The 23,771-nt window shown below is 44.5% G+C and overlaps 1 protein-coding gene across 3 annotated transcripts in view; it reads left to right on the top strand.

The window, feature by feature from the left end:
• The first annotated feature begins 1,641 nt into the window (after window positions 1–1,641).
• Window positions 1,642–23,771, top strand: part of TSPAN11 (tetraspanin 11) — a 180,738-nt gene continuing 158,608 nt past the window's right edge. For all 3 annotated transcript variants that reach the window (XM_050966514.1, XM_050966518.1, XM_050966525.1), the window contains exon 1: window positions 1,642–1,742. The gene's annotated coding sequence lies outside the window, so the exon portion shown is untranslated. The remainder of the gene's footprint in view (window positions 1,743–23,771) is intronic.

Genomic DNA, 23,771 nt, shown 5'->3' on the forward strand with positions numbered 1-23,771 from the left:
GGCTAAGCAGCAGTTCTGCAGAAAAGGACCTGGGTATTACAGTGGACGAGAAGCTGGATATGAGCCAGCAGTGTGCTCTTGTTGCCAAGAAGGCCAACGGCATATTGGGCTGTATTAGTAGGAGCATTGTCAGCAGATTGAGGGAAATGATTATTCCCCTCTATTCGGCATTGGTGAGGCCTCACCTGGAGTATTGTGTCCAGTTTTGGGCCCTCCACTACAGAAAGAATGTGGACAAATTGAAGAGAGTCCAGCGGAGGACAACAAAAATGATTAGGGGGCTGGGGCACATGACTTACGAGGCGAGGCTGAGGGTACTGGGGTTATTTAGTCTGCAAAAGAGAAGAGTGAGGGGGGATTTGATAGCAGCAGGGGTGGCTCCAGGCCCCAGCACGCCAAGCGCGTGCTTGGGGCGGCATGCCGCGGGGGGCGCTCTGCCAGTCGCTGGGAGGGCAGCAGGCAGGCAGCCTTCAGAGGTATGCCTGTGGAGGGTCCGCTGGTCCCGCGGCTCCAGTGGACCTCCTGCAGGCATGCCTGCGGAGAGTTCGCTGGTCCCACGGCTTCAGTGGAGCACGCCTGCGGGAGGTCCACCGGAGCCGCGGGACCAGCGGACTCTCCGCAGGCACGCCTGCAGGAGGTTCACCGGAGAAGCAGGACCGGTGACCGGCAGAGCGCCCCCTTCCCCCCCGCCCCCTGTGGCATGCCACCATGCTTTGAGCAGTGAAATGTCTAGAGCCGCCCCTGGATAGCAGCTTTCAACTATCTGAAGGGGGGTTTCAAAGAGGATGGAGCTAGGCTGTTCTCACTGGTGGCAGATGACAGAACAATAAGTAATGGTCTCAAGTTTCGGTGGGAGAGATCTAGGTTCCATATTAGGAAACACTATTTCACTAGGAGGGTGGTGAAGCACTGGAATGGGTTACCTAGTGAGGTGGTGGAATCGCCATTCTTAGAGGTTTCTAAGGCCTGGCTTGGCAAAGCCCTGGCTGGGATGATTTAGTTGGGGTTGGTCCTGCTTTGAGTAGGGGACTGGACTAGATGGACTTCCTGAGGTCTCTTCCAACCCTGATATTCTATCTCACTGCTTTCCTCCTCTCCTGAACGATGTTCTGCTTCCTTCATCTGACCCCACATTAGGGTGACCAGATGTCTCGATTTTATAGGGACAGTCCCAATATTTGGGATTTTGCCTTATATAGATGCCTGTCCCTCCCAGGGCTGGATTTTTCACAGTTGCTGGCTGGTCACCCTACCCCATATAGATCAGACATTGCATCTTTTAGCCAGGAGACACTGGGCCTGATTCACCCTTGTGCAGTCGGGGCAGAGCGCGGGAAAAGTGCTGCCCACTCAGAGGGGCAGGGGGGTGACTGAGGAGACAAGGCGGGGGCGGGGATGGAGAATCGGGCCCGTGCTGCAATACTAGAGGAGCGCCCCAGCTCTAAGGTGCTTTGCCTCTTTAAGACGTCCTGTCCCGGCTGCATACACGTGGCCTCAGAGGGGAGGGGAAGGGGGAGCCCTGGGCTGCAGCTAGGGGCTCCCGGAACCATCGCATCCCTGCCCTGTAGTTGTTGGGGTCCGCGCCGGGGTAAGTGGGGGGCGTGGTGCAGGGTGGAGGGGCAGCAGCCGGGTTACGCCGGAGGAGAGCAGAGGCTGCTCTGCGGCCATCTTCCTCAGCGGTTCCCCAGGAGCGACCGAAGTTTCTTAGCAGTTCGTCGGGTGCAGAAAGGGAAGATTGAAAGGTGGGAATAAACCGAAGGAAGGCAAGTGTGAGCCGCTAACGGCGAGGGCTGCCGACAGCGGCGGTGCGGTGCCCGCTCCTGCTGCAGCGACACCCTCCCCCCCGTGCTTTGCTCCCCTCTCCTCCCCTTCCCTGGGCTAGACTGGGGCTGCAGCGTTACTGTGCTATCCCTGCTTCCCCCTCTGCCCTCCAGCCCCAACTTAAAGCTGAACTCTGCAGCCTTGAATGAGCTCGCTGCTCTCCCCTGTATTCGCTGCTCCCCAGCGTTACAGCCGTTCCCCTGGCTCGCCCTTATCTCCTCTGTTCTGCTCCTGCAGACGAGTGCTGCCAATACGGGCTCTTCCCAGCTTCCCCCTTTTCCTCTCCAAGCTGCGCACCCCAGCTCCAGCCTGCCTTGCCGGCAGTACAAAGCTTCCCCTGGTTCTCCCACTTCCCCCTGTGATCTGCTCCCAAACTCCGGTACCCTGTCTTGGAGCATGATAAGCATTCTCCACCTTTCTCCTCTACTCCCCTCAGAATGCACTTCAGCCTTATAACGCTTCATCCTCTTGTGTTTTTCTTCATACTTTGAACATTGTGCCAACAGTAAGTGAGATGTTAGTTGGCAGCTCTCATGTATACAGCTAGAAAGTGGGATCACCAGTTATCTGTCTAATGTTCCTTTGGGGATACAGCTCCTGTTCCATACAGTACTAGTAACCTGCTGATGCTTTAGATGTATATTTTCTATGATAAAAGTCTAGAAGGAATCCTTAAATCTGACTGGCTTTGAAAAGCCAAAGGGTGTCGATATCCTGGCAGTACCTCAGCAGCAGTTCAAAATGCCATTAAAAACTGACATTGATTGATGTCTTAATAGAAGCATTTTAAATATTACAAACCGCAAGGCTATGTGAGAAGTTAGCTTCTCCTCTCCGTATGCAGGGTTTTACACGCTCAGCTTTCTGCATGTCCAAATAAAAGTATTAAGTCTTTTCACTTGCACTGATGTGACTCCACTAACTTCAGTAGAGTCACACACCTGGCATGAGCATTAGGCCAGGGGTTCTCAAACTTTTGTACTGGTGACCCCTTTCACACAGCAAGCCTTTGAGTGTGACCCCCTTTATAAATTAAAAACACTTGTTTATATATTTAAGACTATTACAAATGCTGGAGGCAAAGCGGGGTTTGGGGTAGAGGTTGACAGCTCGTGACCCCCTATGTAATAACCTCACAACCCCCTGAAGGGTCCCAACCCCCCAGTTTGAGAACCCCTGCATTAGGCCTGTACCATTTTTAAGGGGTAGGCTCTCATTTATCCTGATGTAACTCCAGAGCAATTCTATTGGTGCTGTGTCTGTAGGGTTTGGTGGGGGGCTGGGAGAGGAAGAGGAGAGAGTGTTTTGTTCCGCCCCCCCCCCTCACACACACATATGCTCATAGGGTACCATGATGATGACAGCAGTATAAAAATATAGATTTAGACTAGATTTAGGTAGGGGTACATTGAGAGGGGAGCAAGTATCTCCCTTTAACGTCAGTGACTGCTTCATCTGAAATTTATTTTTAAGGGGACACTGCCAACATGTTTTTATAGATAGAATTTTTTTGTTAAATCTGTATTCTTTTAAATAACTACTTTTAAGCTTCTTTTACATAACCAGTTATTTTTCAATTAAAAGAAATGCCCTTTATACACTTTTTTCTGTTTCCTTGCCAATGCAAGGGAGAAACTGACTAAGGTCCTGATCCTGCAAATGTATCTATTCAGGTCAGTCTCTGCATATGTGCTGAGAAAGTTGCAGGATGAGATTCTAAATAACTGGCCATTCAAGAGAACAGTGATTTTGACAGTGCATTGAGTGCTGTCAAGTGAACAAACGGGGGGAAGGGGTGTTAAAATGATGATTTTTGCTACCTTTTTCAGTTAGAGCCATTTTAGGTGTTACTTGGAATTATAGAGGGTAAACAATGTTCAGGCTGAAATGTGACTTTCAAATTGATGGTGGCTCTTTGAATTAAGAAAATAAGGTCATTTTACCATAAAAGAAGGTTGGCTTCCTCTGCTATTCCCCTACGCCTCCGCATCCTATACGTTAAGCTTGTTGATGGCAGTTAAATGTTTCTGGCATTCTCAAATCTATAGCTGTAGGACACACAACAGGTGTATTTGATGTCAACTTGATACTTGTGTGTTCCTGGCCAAAGCAGTCAATTTGGATGTCAGTGGCAGAACACTAATAAAATCATGATAAAGTACTTCTTAGTTTTCCACTGTATGTTGCAGTGCAATTATCAGATGTTTCTCATTAATGGGAGAATTTACATCAGCAGTGTTGCAGGAGCACAGGAATAACAAAAAGAGATGGGGGATAAGCACAGAGGAACCCTGTATAGCACTAAGAGTGGCTTGCAAGCTATGAGTGGCAGCTCAGTCAGCTGTGCTTGCCTGCTTCCTGTGAGCTTCTGTTGCCTCTGGAAATTCCTTCCCCAGCCCGTTCACAGTTAAATCAGAATGATTTAAGATAAAATAACTGAGCGTAGAAAAGATTGTAGACGGTATGACTTGTTGTAAATGGTTCTTGTTTTATTAAGAACCATAAATGCTGTTTCTGAGGCTCCATGGGTTAAAATTGGAGCTGTGTGTCTGGGCTGTCAGCAGAGCAAATGAGTGATTTATCAAAACCATTTAAAATATTGGCTGTCCCTTTGTGCCAGTTTAAGGTGAAATATCTCTCAGTGCAGACAGGCTGCATGGACTCCTCTATATCACTTTAGCTTCTACTTTCTAACTCAGATTACTTAAACCCATGCTTCATTTTAAGCATGTAAATAGGCCCATTGAATTCATTAAGCAGGTGACTTGCCCCAAAGTTAAGCATGTACTCAAGTATGTTGTTTGCTGAATTGGGGCCTTACAAGCCAATGCAGTTTGGGGGTAAATTTCACCCTTTTGGAACAAGCTATGATCTGACAGTGTGTTGAAACTTAAGATGCATATGTATCGGCTATTGTACAGAAATTTCTTCAGCAGTAGGAAGGAAGTTGAAGGTACAGTACAAAATCCATTTATCCAATGTGCTTTTTAAAAAAAATCTTTCTGAACCCATAGGCTCTTCATTTTAGGGTTACATTTTCAAAAAGATGTAGTCATCTGGCCTGTGGAAAAGTGGCAACTGAGCATCTATTTAGAGATGCAATTGTGTGTACTGTAAAATTTTTGACAGGTGGCATTTAAGTGAGTCTGTGAGTAAAATTTTAATTTTGTCATCATTGGTGTTCCAGCTGGATACTTTGATTTATGGAGTTATGCAAATGAAAAGCAGTGTTGTTCTGTTTTCTGTTTACTGCTCCTTTAAACATAGAGGAGTGTCTCTGCTCCACCCTCTCCTTGCCACTGCCTATTGCAAGGGCTGTTATAAAGCAGCTGCCATTTTGCATTACATTTCAGATACAGAGTGTTACAGAGTGAGACTCTCTCTCTCCAGCTGATTTCATATTTGTTCTTTCTTTTATCACTGTTTTCTTTAATCTGAAATAAAATGGATCTAGCTAGAGAAATACATCTGTGCTTTGTTTGTGGGAATCCATAACCTGCATCCAGATTTAGTTGATCAGTTTGTGGTAGAGTGTCTGAAATATTTGCACTGAACCCATTCAAGCCAGATGTGGATTTGGGGTTTGCCACACTTGTGAACCTCAGCCCATAAATATAATGAGGTTCCTTAAAGTGTTGATAGAAACGCCTCCCCATAAAGAGCCCTGCACCACCTCACCCTTTGATTCCAGCATTGCCTTTTGTCTTTCACCGTCATGGCTAGAAAGGGCAGCTGGGCTTGTGGAATAAAGTTGGAGGAGGGAAAAGGCAACGAAAAACCGGGACACCCAAAACCAAGTCCTCTCCTTCCATTCCATTCTGTTGCTTCCAGCCCACCTTCATCCACCTAAACCTGCCCTTTTCAAGCAAGAAACTGAACTTGGAATGAGACTTGATGAAGTCTGCAGTTCAGCTTCCAGTAATGATACCCTATAGAGCTCTCCAGTCAATTCCTCTCAGTGCAGCAGCCGAGCTGCATAGGGAAGAGCCATTTCTGTTTGAAGTCCTGCTTGCTAGCACTTCTGCAGCAGCACTTCAAAAGACAAACTGGTGCTTTCCAGCCCAGGCCACCCGACTAGACAATCTCCTGGGCTGCTTAAGTGTAGGAAGCTGAACTAGGAGTGGTATTAAGGCTCTGAACTGAGTTTCTTGATTGAAAAGGGCAAATTTAGGGGGCGGATGAGAAGAAGGGAGGCAGCAAGGAAAGGCTTGTGTGAAAGATGAGTGGCAGTTTTAAAGTGTTTTTTTCCTTTTCAACTTCTATTCCTATTAGTCCAGCCCTCTCATGATGTGCTGGAGAGAGCTCTGGGGTGAGGGGGTGGGAAGGGAAGACTTGCAAGAGCCTCTTTCTAATACTCCACCTTCAGAAGGAAGGGAAGATTGGGTGATTCCCCCACTTCCAGTGGAATCACCCCATTTTTGGGCATCACTAGATCTTCCCTGCCAAAAGGAACTTAACACTGATTCTGAAAAGCCAATGCTTTGCCTTTGAATGCATCGGATGTCAGGTAGTTGGTGTGTTTAAAAAAAAAAGTCCTAGTGGAGCATGCTGCCTGGATTTCCCTTGCAACACCCAATCTTGCTCTTCACGTACATGCTGGTGCTATTCAGTGGTGGTAACCATTTCCAGCAAAGTGCCCTGAATAGACAGTTATTTTGGGTTGTTTTCCAGGTGATGTTGCCTTGCTTCCTAGTTCTGCTTTTGAGACAGCATTTAGGTGAAACTTGGGCTCCACTGACATCGGTGGAGTCAGGCTATCACCCTTTGTGTTTAAATGGGAAAATAAATCGATTCCCAAGGCTCTCAGAGCCACATCTCTGCCACAACACAGCACAAACTAATAAGAGGACATTTTTGTAGAATTTTTTTTAACATATTTGCAATTTATATCTGCAGCTCTCCTTTTCTGGCCCTTTTCAACTTGCTTTAAGCCCTATTGTTGTTATTTAACATCTGTATTTACTCCAGATGCAGAATTTTGCAGAAATGAATGCAGAGTTTTGCAGAAATGAATGTTGTGCGTGCAGAATTTCCTTTCCCCCCCACAGAAATTGGCTGCAGTGCTCCCAGCTGCCACTAGGGGCCACTGGACCTGGCAGAGCCCAGCTTTCACATAGAAGACACTGCCAGGGAGAAGGGGAGGGAGATAGAGGGTTCTTGTCAGCTGCTATTCCCCACATGCCCTGAGGGAAGGAGATAGTGATGGACAGGAAACTCCGCAAGCCTGAGACTGAGCATCAGGCTGTTCCCCCCCAGAGCCCAGGGATCCAGAAGGAGAAAGGGGTGCAGGTATCTGGACAAGGGGGGCCCTGCGGCTGGGCTCTGTGGGGGAGGGGTGTGTTATAACATTTCTTCCCAGATCTGGACCTTAGCGTCCAAAATATGGGTGTTAGCATGAAAACCTCCAAGCTTAGTTACCAGCTTGGACCTGGTAATTGCTGCCACCAGCCAGGAATTATGCAGTGCCTAGCTCACTGTAGTCTCCCCAAAACCTTCCCTGGGGGACCTCAAGACTCAGATGCCTTGAGTCTTACAACAAACGGAAATAATCCCCTCCCCTGGTTTCCTTATTACTTCCTGCCAGGCTCCCCTCCCTGGACGACCCTAGGAGATTCCCTGCTTCCAGTCCTGGAAACACAAGTACCGAGAGATCTAATCTCTCTTCCCCCTCACCCAGAGGGTATGCAAAGTCAGGCTTAGTAAATCTAACACAAAGAGATTTTCCCCCTGACTTCTTCCTCCCACCAATTCCCTGGTGAGCTGCAGACTCAATTCCCTGGAGTCCCCACTAAAGAAAAACTCCAACAGGTCTTAAAAAGAAAGCTTTATATAAAAAGGAAAGAAAAAGACATTAAAAATAGTCTCTGTATAACGGTGACAATATACAGGGTCAATTGCTTAAGAAAAAAAGTGAATAAACAGCCTTATTCCAAAAGAATACAATTTAACACATTCCAGCAACTACACACATGTAAATACAAAAGAAAACCATATAAACCTATTGTCTTACTATCCTTGTACTTACAACTTGGAAACAGAAAATTAGAAAGCCAGGAGATAGAAAAATCACTCTCAGAGCCAAGAGAGGGAACAGACCAAGAACAAAGGACTCACACCCAAAACTTCCCTCCACCCTGATTTGAAAAAGTCTTGTTTCCTGATTGGTCCTATAGTCAGGTGTTTCAGGTTACTGTTGTTACCCCTTTACAGGTAAAAGAACATTAACCCTTAGCTATCTGTTTATGACAGGGTGTGGGTATCTGGGCCAGGGGTGCTCTGGGGGGAAGGGGCAGACAAACAGGAACTGGGTTGTCATCGGGGTTTCTTTAACTTTCTATTCCTGGGGGAAATTTTGTGTGTGTCTGCAAGACAAACTTGCTGACAGGAATTTTCAAATAAATTATCAAAATAAATGAAACTGGCGTTATTATGTAGTGTTATTTTGACAGACAAAATTTGCAGAATTTTAAAATATTATGTGCAGACTTTTAATTTTTTGGGGTGCAGAATTCCCCTAGGAATATATATTGCAATAGCACCTAGAGGCCTTAGCCAGGTCAGGGCTGTGCTAGGCACTGTATAAACAGAGTTATTTTCCCTGCATTAAGGCTTCTAGTTCAATTTCTTGAATGTTAGGGGGATAGTATTTTTATAAAACAGAAAATGATAGAAAATGGGTTAAAATGATATTATGAGAAACATACAAGAAATGTCTCCATCCTATTTCCTTTCAAATGATATAAAATAATGGACCTAGAGATGGAGATGCATATTTTTTGTGGTGAAGTCCCGTTATACACCACTGGCTGTTATGGCTTTCCTGGTAATGTTACAACCATGCACCATCAGTCAATCAGAACAAGGCTTTGGATAATCAGGTGTACTCAATCAGGCTCCACTGACACTTAGGGCAAGCAGAAGGGTATAAAGGAAGGGAAACACATTGGTTTCTGCTGTACAGGAATACGTGTTTTCTACATGAAAAATTAAAATGTGATTAGGGAAAGATAGCTTTTCTTTTCAATCAACGGAGAGATATTGACTAAACAAACTCCATTAAAAAGACAAGCTCTTTTTAAATAGTTTGCAGTAGAGTCTTTTAATAAAAATTGAATTTGACTTTCTCCCTTTTGTCATGCCACCTATTTTGCCCGGTTGGGGAAGGACTGTAGTCTCCTGATTAGCAGAGGTGTGGGATTTAGGACTCTCAGGTTTTTTCTCTCCCTCTGCTGCTGACTCAATATTTGATTTTGGTCAAGGCACTTAACTACTTTGTGCCTCAGTTTGCCCATCTGTAAAATGACTTGCAATACTTCACAAGTGTTTCTGGAAAGCTTACTTAGTCAAGGTTTTTTAAAAGCTTAGAGAGCCACACATGAAAGATAATACAGATTAGAGTGTTTTGATATTTATTATTAGTGTTATACCAAGCCAGACTGTCCTCTGTAGTAATCCAGCAACCTGTTTCTATTATAAAGTCTGTAAACATTTTGTTTTTATTTCTTCTTGCGGTGAAGCACTTCATATTTGTTGCATTTATGATTCTCAATAGAGGTGCATAAAGTCTTAACTGGGATGTTTGCTTTTGGGGGTTTATAAAACCTAATGTTCTATAAGGTAATTAAAAAACCACATTGCAAGTTTTACAGCAGCTGTAAAGCATGCAGCTTCCTAAAACAGAATATGGGGCTCTATATGCAGTACTGTAATGTCCTGCCTTGAGTATCTGTTGGTTTAAAGGGATCAGCTGGCAGAAAGCCATATAAATAACTATTGATTGTTTTCTGGTGCTCTGAAAGAGGGAACACATTTTCCCCCCCTGTGATTTCTGTTAAATGTGAAATTAATACCAGTCTGTGCACTAATAAAAACAACACAGTTCTGCATATATTAACTGTTTGGCCCAGTGCATATACCTATGTGTTTTGACCTGTTTGTATTCCTGCCCCATGAGTATTCATTATTTGCCCCAATGCAGTTCTATATGTTGTTTCAACATCCTTTTTTAAAAAGAAAAAATGTTTATACTGCAGAATATTAGAAAAAAAAATTCTCTGTTCACTTTTAAATTTGACAGTCACATCAGGTTAGTCACACAGAATCAGTAGTGATCAATGGCCAGAGAATCACAAGATCTAATCTGAAGTCTTTGTTGTTTGTTTTTTAATTTAAAAGGAAATCTGTATTATTTTAGCAAACTGACCTCTCTATTCTGCAGTATCTCCGCTGCCAATGTAACTTTTTTGACACGTTTGATTATGCTTGTTTAATCTCCCATGCACTGTCTAGTCGGTATATAGTATCATCTTCTGACAAAAGCCAGTAGTCCAACTATTGGACATCTTTGAATGAGCTCATCCAGGAATTAACCTTTTGGCTAATTATCACTGTCTGGGCTTGGGCCATACATCTTGATATAACAGAATCCCATTCTTGCTTTGCTAAACATGATTGAAAGGTACATTTTCTAACTGAGCTTCCTTTGGAAAGGTGAATCAAGTGGCTTTTGTAATAGGCTGCCTGTTTTATTTCAGACTCTTATAACTGCCCATCCTCACATACTATCATGCAAACATGCAACTCTTAATTCACAGACAGGGATATTTTGCTCTGTCTCTTTACCCCTTTAAAACCTGTGATTTCACCGTTGAAGAACTGCTGATCAAAAATACCGAAATCTTCACATCATTCCAAATGCTGTACAATGTGTAATACATTTGAAATGACAAATCATGGCGCATAATTGTCTGTTAGTTAATAAACTCGTTGCTCTGAGGACAGTTTTCTTATGACAAATGCATTTTAGTGGATGTGAGTTATTAATATCTCTAACTGATTTCATAATTTTGTAATAGTTGTTTTTTCTAGATTTTTAAAGCGTGATTCTCTTCTGACTAGTGACTATGTAAAAATAGCATCTTGTTACCAAACAGACCTCCTGCTCCCCTTATGTGTTGAGAGGCACATCTCCTCAGTTTAGTGACTAAAATACATTTTTACTACTTTTCACACCTGTTCACTATCCAGAGCTTTCTCTGATCTTTCATATATCAAATAAATGGTTCACTAAATTCCAGGTTAAAGTTTAATCACTTACACCAGTGAAAATCCATGCCAATAGGATTAGTTTGCCTGGTGTCTCTAAAGACGTACGCTTAAAATAGAGCTTGCTAAATTTGTTTTATTTCCCAGAGCAGGGAATGAAGAGCTTTATTTCTTCCAGAGAATCAAAGAGACCCTTTAATTATCCCCTGATCCGTTGGATAGTCTGCATATAGAAATCTACAGATAAGGAGACTGGATTTATTTTTATCTTCTAGATTTTCATTTACACGTGCTTAATTAAAATGTAAGTGTTGTATTGCTAGTAAAGAGCTGGTTTTTATCTAGCTTAGGGTCAGCAAAGTGGCTGACGAAGGCTGACCAGGAGTGAAATGTCAGATGTATCTTGTAGTCAATTACAACTGAGTAGTATTACCTGACAAGATGAACAATAGGGAAAAAAATGAAAGAAGTGACTGGGACACTAGAGGAGAAGGGTTCTGAGTTACTACAGAGAATTCTTTTCCCAGGTATCTGGCTGGTGGGTCTTGTCCACAAGCTCAGGATCTAAATGATTACCATATTTGGGGTTATGAAGGAATTTTCCCCTTGGTCAGATTGGCAAAGACTGTGTGTTTTTTTCGCCTTCCTCTGCAGCCTGTATCATGGGTCACTTGCAGGTCAAACTAGTATAAATGGTAGAGTCTCTGTCGCTTGAAGTCTTTAAATCATGATTTTGGACTTCAGTAACTCAGCCAGAGGTTAGGAGTCTATTATAGGAGTGGGTACATGAGGTTCTGTGGCCTGCAATGTGCAGGAGGTCACACTAGATTATCATGATGGCACCTTCTGGCCTTAAAGTCTATGAGGCTATTTTAAATCTCATTGTTAATATGGTATAAAACTCTGTGATCTTAAACTACTAAGTGCAAATGCATGACACTGTATGTCCCAAAATTAATAGTTAGGAGCTTTCATCTACACTTGATCAAGACCCAAATTCCTGACACTTCTTCTCTTAGAATGGGTTATGCAACAAAACAAAAATAATGGAGAATGGAATTTAAAAAGATTTGAGGTTCATTTCTTTCACATAGTTAAAGTTTTGTAATTCACAACAATTGTGTCCCTAGCCTGTTTGCCAGAAGCTGGGAATGGGTGACGGGATGGATTACTTGATGATTACCAGTTCTGTTTATTGCCTCTGGGGCACCTGGCCTTGGCCACTGTCGAAAGACAGGATACTGGGCTAGATGGACCTTTGGTCTGACCCAGTCTGGCCTTTCTTATGTTCTTATGTAACACTAAGCAATGAGCTAACACCAGGTTTATGCATAATTTAGGAGCGAAATGTCAGATGTATCTTGTAGTCAATTACAACTGAGTAGTATTACCTGACAAGAAAAGAGACCATCTTACGTTTGGAAAAGCTTTTGTCATCAAGATTCACTGGCAGCAGAACTGCATTGGCCAGATTTTCCTCGTACCATTGTAACTCAATTGACTTCAATGGATTTGATCCTCATTCTGACTGAAGTGAGAGGAGAATCAGGCCCATCATTTTGAGGCAAGGCTACCCTTATAATAAAACATCTCAATGAGGCTCTGTAAAACCTGTTTAAATACTTAAGCTGTTGTGGGGTTATGTCCCAAAAACTAAGAGTAAAAAGGCATAAAACTGATTTGAAAGTTACTTTTCTTCCATTGTAGAATCCCTTATTTAAGTCATTAGATGAGCTTTTTTGGTATCAGTCTGTGCTATTGGAAATGCCATTAGGCATGAACCTGGCCTCTTTCAGAAAGAGTTGCAAGAAGCAGCTCTTTGCCCAGTGTGTCCCAATAATTGAGCAAAGCACTTAAGCATTTATTTAACTTTAAGCTCACTTCCTGAAGTGTTCTGTTGAATCGAGGCCCACATCTTGGTTTTCTAACTGACTTGTAAAACTGCAGGCATCAAGAAAGTAGCGTGCTCGGTCTCTCTCAATGAGACCTTAAAAATGAGAGGAAGAGTCAGAGCATGCTAGATTCTGCCCTCATTTAAGGGACAGCAGAATTTGGCTCAGTAAAAAATTGCTTACTGCATCACAGGACAGCCCCAAAATATGCTGCTATTTTTCTTTTCAAACCCTTGAACACCTTCCTCCCTATTACCATAAAATTTCCCAACACCTCACAGATACTGTCTATCAGTATTCCATGCTATAAGTGAACTTGTCTTTCCCTTATTCAGCCCAGACTAAGATCATTCCAGATAGTATGAACCTATCCGTGCATGAAGAACAGGAATGAGACAGTGTCATATTCTCAGTGGGTCTGCACTTTCATGAGACCTTTATTTTACTTCTCTAAATGTCCTTGTGAAGATTTTTTTCTGGCCAGGAGACATTAACTGAGATCTGTAAGGACAGGGAACAAATCTGAGTGACTATGCTCATGAGATGACATATTCTTAATGTGGAAATGATTATGTTAATAATTGTGTTAAGTCTTGGAGTGTGCCTGAATATCTGAATTAGATGTGTCCAGAAGTCTGAGCAGATGTAGAGCGAGCTGACTGACCAGACTGTTGTTAAGGACTGTGGTTGCTCTCTAGCCAACTAGCCTCTTAAGAGCTTCCCCAGAAGTTCCTTCTTTAGAGCTGTGGTTACACTGCTGTAGATTGGCATCAGCGGTTCAGGCTGCTCTTGAAGAAATATGGATTACACACTCTGCTTCTTCTGCTACATTGTAAAAAGAGCAGACCAAGGCCATCTCCTTTTTGGTGCAAAGGTCTGAATGCAGAACCACTTCTGCAGGCAGGGCCTGATTTAGGGGCAGGTGACCCAGGCAGCCACTTGGGATGCCAGGCTTGCGGGGGTGCCAGGCTCAGGGTGTTGTTTTTGTTGTTAGCAACAAAAGGGAAAATAGAATGTTTGTTTCAGGTATTCCATATGTGGATTCATTTTTCACTAACCTCCTAGAATGCTCTGGATCTTTGTAGAATCTCGTGGAACATTCCAGACTTTCTGAGAACTACATTTTCCTCGAACCTCCTAGACCAGTGCTTCTCAAAGTCGGGCTGCCACTTGTTCAGGGAAAGTCCCTGGCAGTCTGGGCTGGTTTGTTTACCTGCCGCATCCGCAGGGTCAGCCGATCGCAGCTCCCACTGGCCGCGGTTCGCTGCCCCAGGCCAATGGGGGCTGCGGGAAGCGGCGCGGGCTGAGGGATGTTCTAGCCGCTGCTCCCCACAGCCCCCATTGGCCTGAAGTGGCGAACCGCGTCCAATGGGAGCCGCTATCGGCCGAACTTGCAGACGCGGCAGGTAAACAAACCGGCCCGGACTGCCGGGGCTTTCCCTGAACGAGCGTTGGACTGGCTTTCAGAAGCACTGCCCTAGTGGGTACATAAGGGTGGGGCATTGGTTCTGAGGGTAGAGATGAGGTGATGGGAAGCTTGGAAGAAAAATTCAAAATCGAGTTTTTTGCTCCCTCATTGATGCTGCTTAAGTGTCCATCAAAGAAAGGTTCGGACAAATACTACAAGAAGACCTAGAGGTTTTTGTATGACCTTACTAACCTGTAGACAGGAAAACACTCTTGAACAATTTTGCAGACCTTCACCAGATGCTGATACACATGGGGAATGTTCAGACGTCAATAATAAAGACCTCTGTGTCGAATTGGACAATATCCGTCACGTTTTGCGACATGGGAAGCACTTTCCACTCCACGTATTCCAGTTCCTTCATGATGCAGAACTGAAAGACACTTTTCCTAATGTGTGGATAGCTTTGAGGATTCTGCTCATACTGCTGGTCCCAGTTGTGAATGGTGAGTGCAGCTTTTCGAAGCTCAGGCTCATTAAAACATATCTTTGATTGATGATGGCCAATGAGAAACTCACAATGTTGCTATTTTATCTCTTTATCACTGGCCAGTCTTTGGATCTTTCTGATGCTGTGCTTCAGTTTGTGAGGGCAAAGGCAAGAAAGGCAACCTTTTGAACTAAAGGACTGGGGTTAACATTCTACGGCCGTCACCTGCTGTAACACTATTTAATACTGGTCCACCCAATGTTAGTGCACCATTCAATTTCTTGATGTTAGTACATTTCAGTTATACTTAATTAAAAAGTTTCTGTAAGTTTAGAGGAAACAATTTTTATTTGCTTATGTATGCCATGAATAAATGCAGATTTACAGATTCTAGCATGCAAATTTATCATCTTATATGATAGAGGTAAATCATGCATGCAAATCATGCATCAAAGTCATGAACTCAGCTACAAATTCAATAAAAAATAAGGTATTCAAAAATTTAACAAATGGAGGCAAGGGCAACATTTTATTCTAGGGCCAGCCCTGTCTACAGGCTCAGGACTTGTCTCCTGATTTGTGACACAATAGTAAATAGAACTTTCCAGATGCATACCACCTGCCCTAGAGTTACTGACATAGCTGTTAGCTTTGCTCTAGAAAATAAAACGTCCTTGCTAGCAGATGATGGATGATCCAGAAATCTGGTTGGAATTTTTGGACTCTTTGTTTTTAAAGTACACTAATTTTTCAAAAACATTCTAAATGCGAAGTTTTTGGAAATACAGAAAGTTTAAACTGAGTAGATGGACTATTTTCTGTAACTTGAAGTCTTGAAATCTTGATTTGAGGACTTCAGTAACTCAGCCAGAGGTTAGGGGTCTATTAGAGGAGTGCATGGGTGAGGTTCTATGTCCTACAATGTGAAGAAGGTCAGACTAGATCAATGGTCCCCAACCTTTTTTGTCTGGTGGGCGCCAGACGAAGGACCATGGCAGCGGTCGAACATCCGCCGAAATGCTGCTGAAATTCGGCAGCTTTTCGGCAGCAACGCCTCTGGATGACGCCGCTTGTCAGCGAATTTCGGTAGCATTTCAGCGGATGCTCGACCACCGGCCAGGACGCAGGCGCATTTAGATGCCCCGGCGCCTGTGGGCACCACGTTGGGGGGACCCCTGGACTAGATGATCATGATGGTCCCTTCTGGCCTTAAAGTCTATGAGTCCTGACTTATATTTAACAAAAGTTCCAGTCTTCTATAAAAACATTCCTATTGTGACTATTTGGTTTTGGAATAGGAAAGCTTTTTTTAGAGAGAGTGGTACTGGAAACAAGTCAAGAAATTAAATTTAATTGTTGGAAACAAATTCTGTGCCAATCTAAAAATATTTGTGCAGAATTATCTTTTATTTAATGTCCTTGCGAAAACCCTTCACCATCTTAGAGCAAACACGTGACCGTCACTTGGAAAAACTTCAGTTCTTTCCTTTTTGCTGTAAACGTACCTGTAAGTTTTGTATTTCCTTTTGACTAAGTAATATTAAAATTTTGTATTATAGTCCTATCTACCCTGCCGTTGGGACTACCTTAGCAAGAACCAGTTTTAAATTGGTCTCCCTAGTCTATAGTATTTGTAAAAATGGTTCAGGCCTTATCTGTGTTGGACAAAGAAATCACGTTGACACCTACTAGCAGGAATCATCTTAAACAAGATTCACCTCTCAAGTCTACTACTTATTCTGACATTAATCTGCACTGCTGGTGTCATAAACAGATAGCTAAGGGTTAATGTCTCTTTCAGCTGAAGCACCTGACCAGAGGACCAATCAGGAAACCGGATTTTTTCAACTTTGGGTGGAAGGAATTGAGTGTCTTTGTTTTCTGGCTGCCTGCCTTCTCTGAGCTTTGGAGAAGTAGCTCTACTTTCTAGTCTTCTGTTTCTAAGTGTAAGGACAAAGAGATCAGATAGTAAGTTCTATGGTTTCTTTTCTTTGGTATTTGCATGAATATAAGTGCTGGAGTGCTTTGATTTGTATTCTTTTTGAATAAGGCTGTTTATTCAATATTCTTTTAAGCAATTGACCCTGTGTTGTATCATCTAATACAGAGAGAACATTTGTACTTATTTTTCTTTCTTTTTATATAAAGCTTTCTTTTAAGACCTGTTGGAGTTTTTCTTTACTTCAGGGAAATTGAGTCTGTACTCACCAGGGAATTGGTGGGAGGAAGAAATCAAGGGGAGATTTGTGTGTTGGATCGCTAGCCTGACTTTGCATTCCCTCTGGGGGAATAGGAAAGTACTTTTTGTTTCCAGGATTGGGAACAGAGAGGGAAATTCACTCTGTTTGGATTCACAGAGCTTGTGTCTGTGTATCTCTCCAGGAGCACCTGGAGGGGGGAAGGGAAAAAGGATTATTTCCCTTGGTTGTGAGACTCAAGGGATTTGGGTCTTGGGGTCCCCAGGGAAGGTTTTTCAGAGGGACCAGAGTGCCCCAAAACACTCTAATTTTTTGGGTGGTGGCAGCAGGTACCAGGTCCAAGCTGGTAACTAAGCTTGGAGGTTTTCATGCTAACCCCCATATTTTGGACGCTAAGGTCCAAATCTGGGACTAAGGTTATTACATGAGTGGCAGCTGGTGGGAGATAGACAGAAGCCAGTAGAAATATTATATTTTTCTTTTCTCTGCTAAGGGCTTTTTAGCAGAGAGAAACAGTTTGGTTTTAAAAGGGAACCAGAGAGAATTTTTTTTTCTGCTCTCTCTGGCAGTTTGTGGCTTGCATGTTAAGCAGAAGTCGTTAAGGACTATTAACAGTCTTTTGTCACAATAGCACTCCCATTGAGAGTCGTACCAGCACTTATAGGCATGCAAATAAAGTGGTTTTTCTGGTTTCCTTTCATTGAACATTAGCTAGAGAGAGAAAAGGAAAAAAGCACTGTTGCTAGGCAGACTTCAGGAGGCAACAGAACCTGCAGTTCAGAAGATAAACACCGGAGGGCACCCCAACACAAGAAAACAGGAACCATGACTTCTAAGGCAAAAATTGACGCCGAAGAACAAATCAAAGAAGCTGAACACAGGCGACAGATGGAGATGAAAGAAAAGGAAGAAAGCATGAAACTGGCAGCCTTCCAAAGAGAACAGGCAGCCCAAGAGGCAGCACACAAAAGAAAACTAGAAGAAGAAGAGAGAGCCTACCGAAGGAAACAAGCAGAAGAAGAGTTGGCCCACCACCGAGAAATGGAAAAACACCAAAAAGAAATGGAAGAACACCAAAAAGAAATGGAAAAACAACAAAAAGAAATGGAAAAACAACAAAAAGAGAATGAAGAGAAGGAAAAACAGAGAAAACATGAACTGGAGTTGGTAAAAGCTGGGCTGCATGTGCCAGCCAACCCTAACAACCCGGCGCCAAATATTGCTCCACAGCACAGGAAATTTCCCACCTACAAGGCAGGTGATGACACCGAGGCCTTCTTGGAAAATTTTGAAAGAGCCTGTCTTGGGTACAGCATTCCCGAAGACCAGTACATGGTAGAATTGAGGTCACAGCTCAGTGGACCTTTAGCAGAGGTGGCAGCTGAAATGCCTAAGCACCAAATGAATGACTATAAACTTTTTCTAACCAAGGCCAGATACAGGATGGGGATAACCCCAGATCATGCCCGTCGGCGTTTCAGAAACCAAAAGTGGAAACCAGAGGAGTCATTTCCCAAACACGCCTACTACATTGCAAAAAACTATGAGGCCTGGCTAACAGGAAACAACATTCAAACCTTGGAAGAACTGAACCTCCTCATACAAATGGAGCAGTTCTTGGATGGTGTTCCTGAAGACATCACACGGTACATACAAGATGGAAACCCCAAGAATATCGCTGAGGCGGGGGAAATTGGAGCCAAATGGATGGAACTGGCAGAAAGCAAGAAAGCTACTGTCAAGGGGAACGATTACCCCAAGGGGCACACAGACCATAAACCCTACAACCGAGGACAGCCAAAGACCCCACATACCACCCAAGTAAAGCCACAGATACCCTACCCTTCAACCTCACCAATCTCCAGTAACTCACCTCGGCCCAGTGATCCATCAGATGGAAGATGCTTTAAGTGTAATGAACTGGGACATATCAAGGCCAAGTGTCCCAAGAACACCATGCGAGTGCAATTCATTACACCACCATCACACCAAAGATCCCCAGGCCCGGATGCCTCTCAAATACCCTTGGAGCGAAGGGAAAATTTGAGAGTGGGCGGAAAGAAGGTTACTGCGTGGAGAGACACGGGGGCACAAGTGTCAGCTATCCACCAATCCTTCGTTGACCCCAAATTCATCAACCCAAAGGCCAAAGTTACAATTTACCCCTTCATGTCACAAGCTGTAGACTTGCCTACAGCTCAACTGCCTGTCCAGTACAAAGGCTGGTCAGGAATGTGGACTTTTGCCGTCTATGACAATTATCCTATCCCCATGCTACTGGGGGAAGACTTGGCCAACCAGGTGAAGCAGGCCAAGAGAGTGGGAATGGTTACACGTAGCCAAACCAGGCAAGCTTCCAGACCCATTCCTGTTCCTGAGCCGTCCACAGAGGCCCCGTCTGTGTTACCAGAGACCCAGACAGAGGTAGTGGACCCGGATTCCATGCCTACCACTGAAACAGCCACAGCATCTCCAGTCCCAGGCCCGGAACTGGAACAGCAACCAGCACCAGCAAGTGCAACTACATCTTCAAACTCAACGCCAGAGGGCGCCAGCGAGCCAAAACTGGCAGAAGCCACAGACAGCCATACCCAAAAGGCTCGGCCAGAGCCTGAAATACCCTCAGGTGCACCAGCGGAGAGCGGTTCACCAGCAACGGAAACAACCCCATCACCTACATCGCTTCCAGAGGGACCAAGCCCAAGTCCACAGTCTGAGGAAGAACTGGTGACCCCAGCCTCAAGGGAACAGTTCCAGACTGAGCAGGAAGCAGATGACAGCCTTCAGAAAGCTTGGGCGGCGGCACGGAGCACCCCACCGCCTCTCAGCTCTTCTAATCGATCCCGGTTTGTTATAGACCAAGGACTTTTATACAAGGAAATTCTTTCTGGTGGACACCGGGAAGAATGGCAGCCGCAAAAACAGTTGGTGGTTCCAACTAAGTACCGGGGGAAGCTCTTAAGCTTAGCCCATGATCATCCCAGTGGCCATGCTGGGGTGAACAGAACCAAGGACCGGTTGGGGAAGTCCTTCCACTGGGAGGGGATGGGCAAGGACGTTGCCAAGTATGTCCGGTCTTGTGAGGTATGCCAAAAAGTGGGAAAGCCTCAAGACCAGGTCAAGGCCCCTCTCCAGCCACTCCCCATAATTGAGGTCCCATTTCAGCGAGTAGCTGTGGATATTCTGGGCCCTTTCCCAAAAAAGACGCCCAGAGGAAAGCAGTACGTACTGACTTTAGTGGACTTTGCTACCCGATGGCCAGAAGCAGTCGCTCTAGGCAACACCAGGGCTAACACTGTGTGCCTGGCCCTAACAGACATCTTTGCCAGGGTAGGTTGGCCCTCCGACATCCTTACAGATTCAGGGTCTAATTTCCTGGCAGGGACCATGGAAAAACTGTGGAAAACTCATGGGGTGAATCACTTGGTTGCCACCCCATACCACCATTAAACCAATGGCCTGGTGGAAAGGTTCAATGGAACTTTGGGGGCCATGATACGAAAATTCATCAACGAATTCTCCAATAATTGGGACCTAGTGTTGCAGCAGTTGCTGTTTGCCTACAGGGCTGTACCACATCCCAGTTTAGGGTTTTCACCATTTGAACTTGTGTATGGTCACGAGGTTAAGGGACCATTACAGTTGGTGAAGCAGCAATGGGAGGGGTTTACGCCTTCTCCAGGAACTAACATTCTGGACTTTGTAAGCAACCTACAAAGCACCCTCCGACACTCTTTAGCCCTTGCTAGAGAGAACCTAAAGGATGCTCAAGAAGAGCAAAAGGCCTGGTATGACAGACATGCCAGAGATCGGTCCTTCAAGGTAGGAGACCAGGTTATGGTCTTGAAGGCGCAACAGGCCCATAAGATGGAAGCATCATGGGAAGGGCCATTCACGGTCCAAGAGCGCCTGGGAGCTGTAAACTACCTCATAGCATTTCCCAATTCCTCACTAAAGCCTAAAGTGTACCATGTTAATTCTCTCAAGCCTTTCTATTCCAGAGACTTACAGGTTTGTCAGTTTACAGTCCAGGGAGATGATGCTGAGTGGCCTGACGGTGTCTACTACGACGGGAAAAAAGACGGTGGCGTGGAAGAGGTGAACCTCTCAACCACCCTGGAACGTCTGCAGCGGCAACAAATCAAGGAGCTGTGCACTAGCTTCGCCCCATTGTTCTCAGCCACCCCAGGACGGACTGAACGGGCATACCACTCCATTGATACAGGTAATGCTCACCCAATCAGAACCCCACCCTACCGAGTGTCTCCTCATGCCCAAGCTGCTATAGAACGGGAGATCCAGAACATGCTACAGATGGGTATAATCCGCTCATCTACCAGTGCATGGGCATCTCCAGTGGTTCTGGTACCCAAACCAGATGGGGAAATACGCTTTTGCGTGGACTACCGTAAGCTCAATGCTGTAACTCGTCCGGACAACTATCCAATGCCACGTACCGATGAGCTATTGGAAAAGTTGGGACGTGCCCAGTTCATCTCTACAATAGACTTAACCAAGGGGTACTGGCAAGTACCACTAGATGAACCTGCCAAGGAGAGGTCAGCATTTGTCACCCATGCGGGGGTGTATGAATTCAATGTCCTTCCTTTCGGCCTTCGAAATGCACCCGCCACCTTCCAGAGGCTGGTAGATGGTCTACTAGCTGGACTGGGAGAATTTGCAGTTGCCTACCTCGATGATGTGGCCATTTTTTCAGACTCCTGGCCCGAACACCTACTACACCTGGAAAAGGTCTTTGAGCGCATCAGGCAGGCAGGACTAACTGTTAAGGCCAAAAAGTGTCAAATAGGCCAAAACAGAGTGACTTACCTGGGGCACCAGGTGGGTCGAGGAACCATAAACCCCCTACAGGCCAAGGTGGATGCTATCCAAAAGTGGCCTGTCCCAAGGTCAAAGAAACAGGTCCAATCCTTCTTAGGCTTGGCCGGATACTACAAGCGATTTGTACCACACTACAGCCAAATCGCTGCCCCACTGACCGACCTGACCAAAAAGACCCAGCCAAATGCAGTTAAGTGGACTGATGAGTGTCAAAAGGCCTTTACCCAACTTAAGGCAACGCTCATGTCTGACCCTGTGCTCAGGGCCCCGGATTTTGACAAGCCATTCCTAGTAACCACAGATGCATCTGAGCGTGGTATAGGAGCAGTGCTCATGCAGGAAGCAACAGATCACAACTTCCATCCTGTCGTGTTTCTCAGCAAGAAACTGTCTGAGAGGGAAAGTCACTGGTCAGTCAGTGAAAAGGAATGCTATGCCATTGTGTACGCCCTGGAAAAGCTACGCCCATATGTTTGGGGACGGCGGTTCCAACTACAAACTGACCATGCTGCACTAAAGTGGCTTCATACTGCCAAGGGGAACAACAAGAAACTTCTTCGTTGGAGTTTAGCTCTCCAAGATTTTGATTTTGAAATTCAACACATCACAGGAGCTTCTAATAAAGTTGCTGATGCACTCTCCCGTGAGAGTTTCCCAGAATCCAGTAGTTAAAAAGTGTTCTTAAAATGTAGAAGTCTGTTAGTTATATACTTAGGAGTATATGTAAAGGTGTATGTGTTGTATTAATCTGTTTATTTTCAAGTTCTAGAAGGAAATCGCCGCCAGTGAGCTTCCCCACTGTCTGCAATTTGGGGGGCGTGTCATAAACAGATAGCTAAGGGTTAATGTCTCTTTCAGCTGAAGCACCTGACCAGAGGACCAATCAGGAAACCGGATTTTTTCAACTTTGGGTGGAAGGAATTGAGTGTCTTTGTTTTCTGGCTGCCTGCCTTCTCTGAGCTTTGGAGAAGTAGCTCTACTTTCTAGTCTTCTGTTTCTAAGTGTAAGGACAAAGAGATCAGATAGTAAGTTCTATGGTTTTCTTTTCTTTGGTATTTGCATGAATATAAGTGCTGGAGTGCTTTGATTTGTATTCTTTTTGAATAAGGCTGTTTATTCAATATTCTTTTAAGCAATTGACCCTGTGTTGTATCATCTAATACAGAGAGAACATTTGTACTTATTTTTCTTTCTTTTTATATAAAGCTTTCTTTTAAGACCTGTTGGAGTTTTTCTTTACTTCAGGGAAATTGAGTCTGTACTCACCAGGGAATTGGTGGGAGGAAGAAATCAAGGGGAGATTTGTGTGTTGGATCGCTAGCCTGACTTTGCATTCCCTCTGGGGGAATAGGAAAGTACTTTTTGTTTCCAGGATTGGGAACAGAGAGGGAAATTCACTCTGTTTGGATTCACAGAGCTTGTGTCTGTGTATCTCTCCAGGAGCACCTGGAGGGGGGAAGGGAAAAAGGATTATTTCCCTTGGTTGTGAGACTCAAGGGATTTGGGTCTTGGGGTCCCCAGGGAAGGTTTTTCAGAGGGACCAGAGTGCCCCAAAACACTCTAATTTTTTGGGTGGTGGCAGCAGGTACCAGGTCCAAGCTGGTAACTAAGCTTGGAGGTTTTCATGCTAACCCCCATATTTTGGACGCTAAGGTCCAAATCTGGGACTAAGGTTATTACAGCTGGCCTTTACGCAGAGCTCGCAGCAGCGCTTAAACACACATTGCCAGCCCAATCTCCATTTAGTTTTCAGCCTCTGACCCAGAACTTACTGTAATGTTGCACTTTATATGCTTTATGAAAATATGCTTGTGAATGTGAATATGATGTAACTGGAATATACTTTATGCAAATAGTCTCTTGTAAGGTATCATTACAAAGCTTATAACCTACCAAGTGTGTTCATCCTATTTGTTTGTATGTTATTTCTATGTCTGGAGTTAGGAGAATACGTTAGTAATACAAGTTTATAGCTTAAACATATTAAGTGGAAGCCATTAAGGGTGCTTCAGAATCAATGAACTGTAAATGGCTCTGTTTACATGCAAACCCTCCTGTATATGTGTGGGCCAGCC

This window comes from Gopherus flavomarginatus, chromosome 1, assembly GCF_025201925.1.
Source record: "Gopherus flavomarginatus isolate rGopFla2 chromosome 1, rGopFla2.mat.asm, whole genome shotgun sequence".
In the NCBI taxonomy this organism is placed as follows: Eukaryota; Metazoa; Chordata; order Testudines; family Testudinidae; genus Gopherus; species Gopherus flavomarginatus.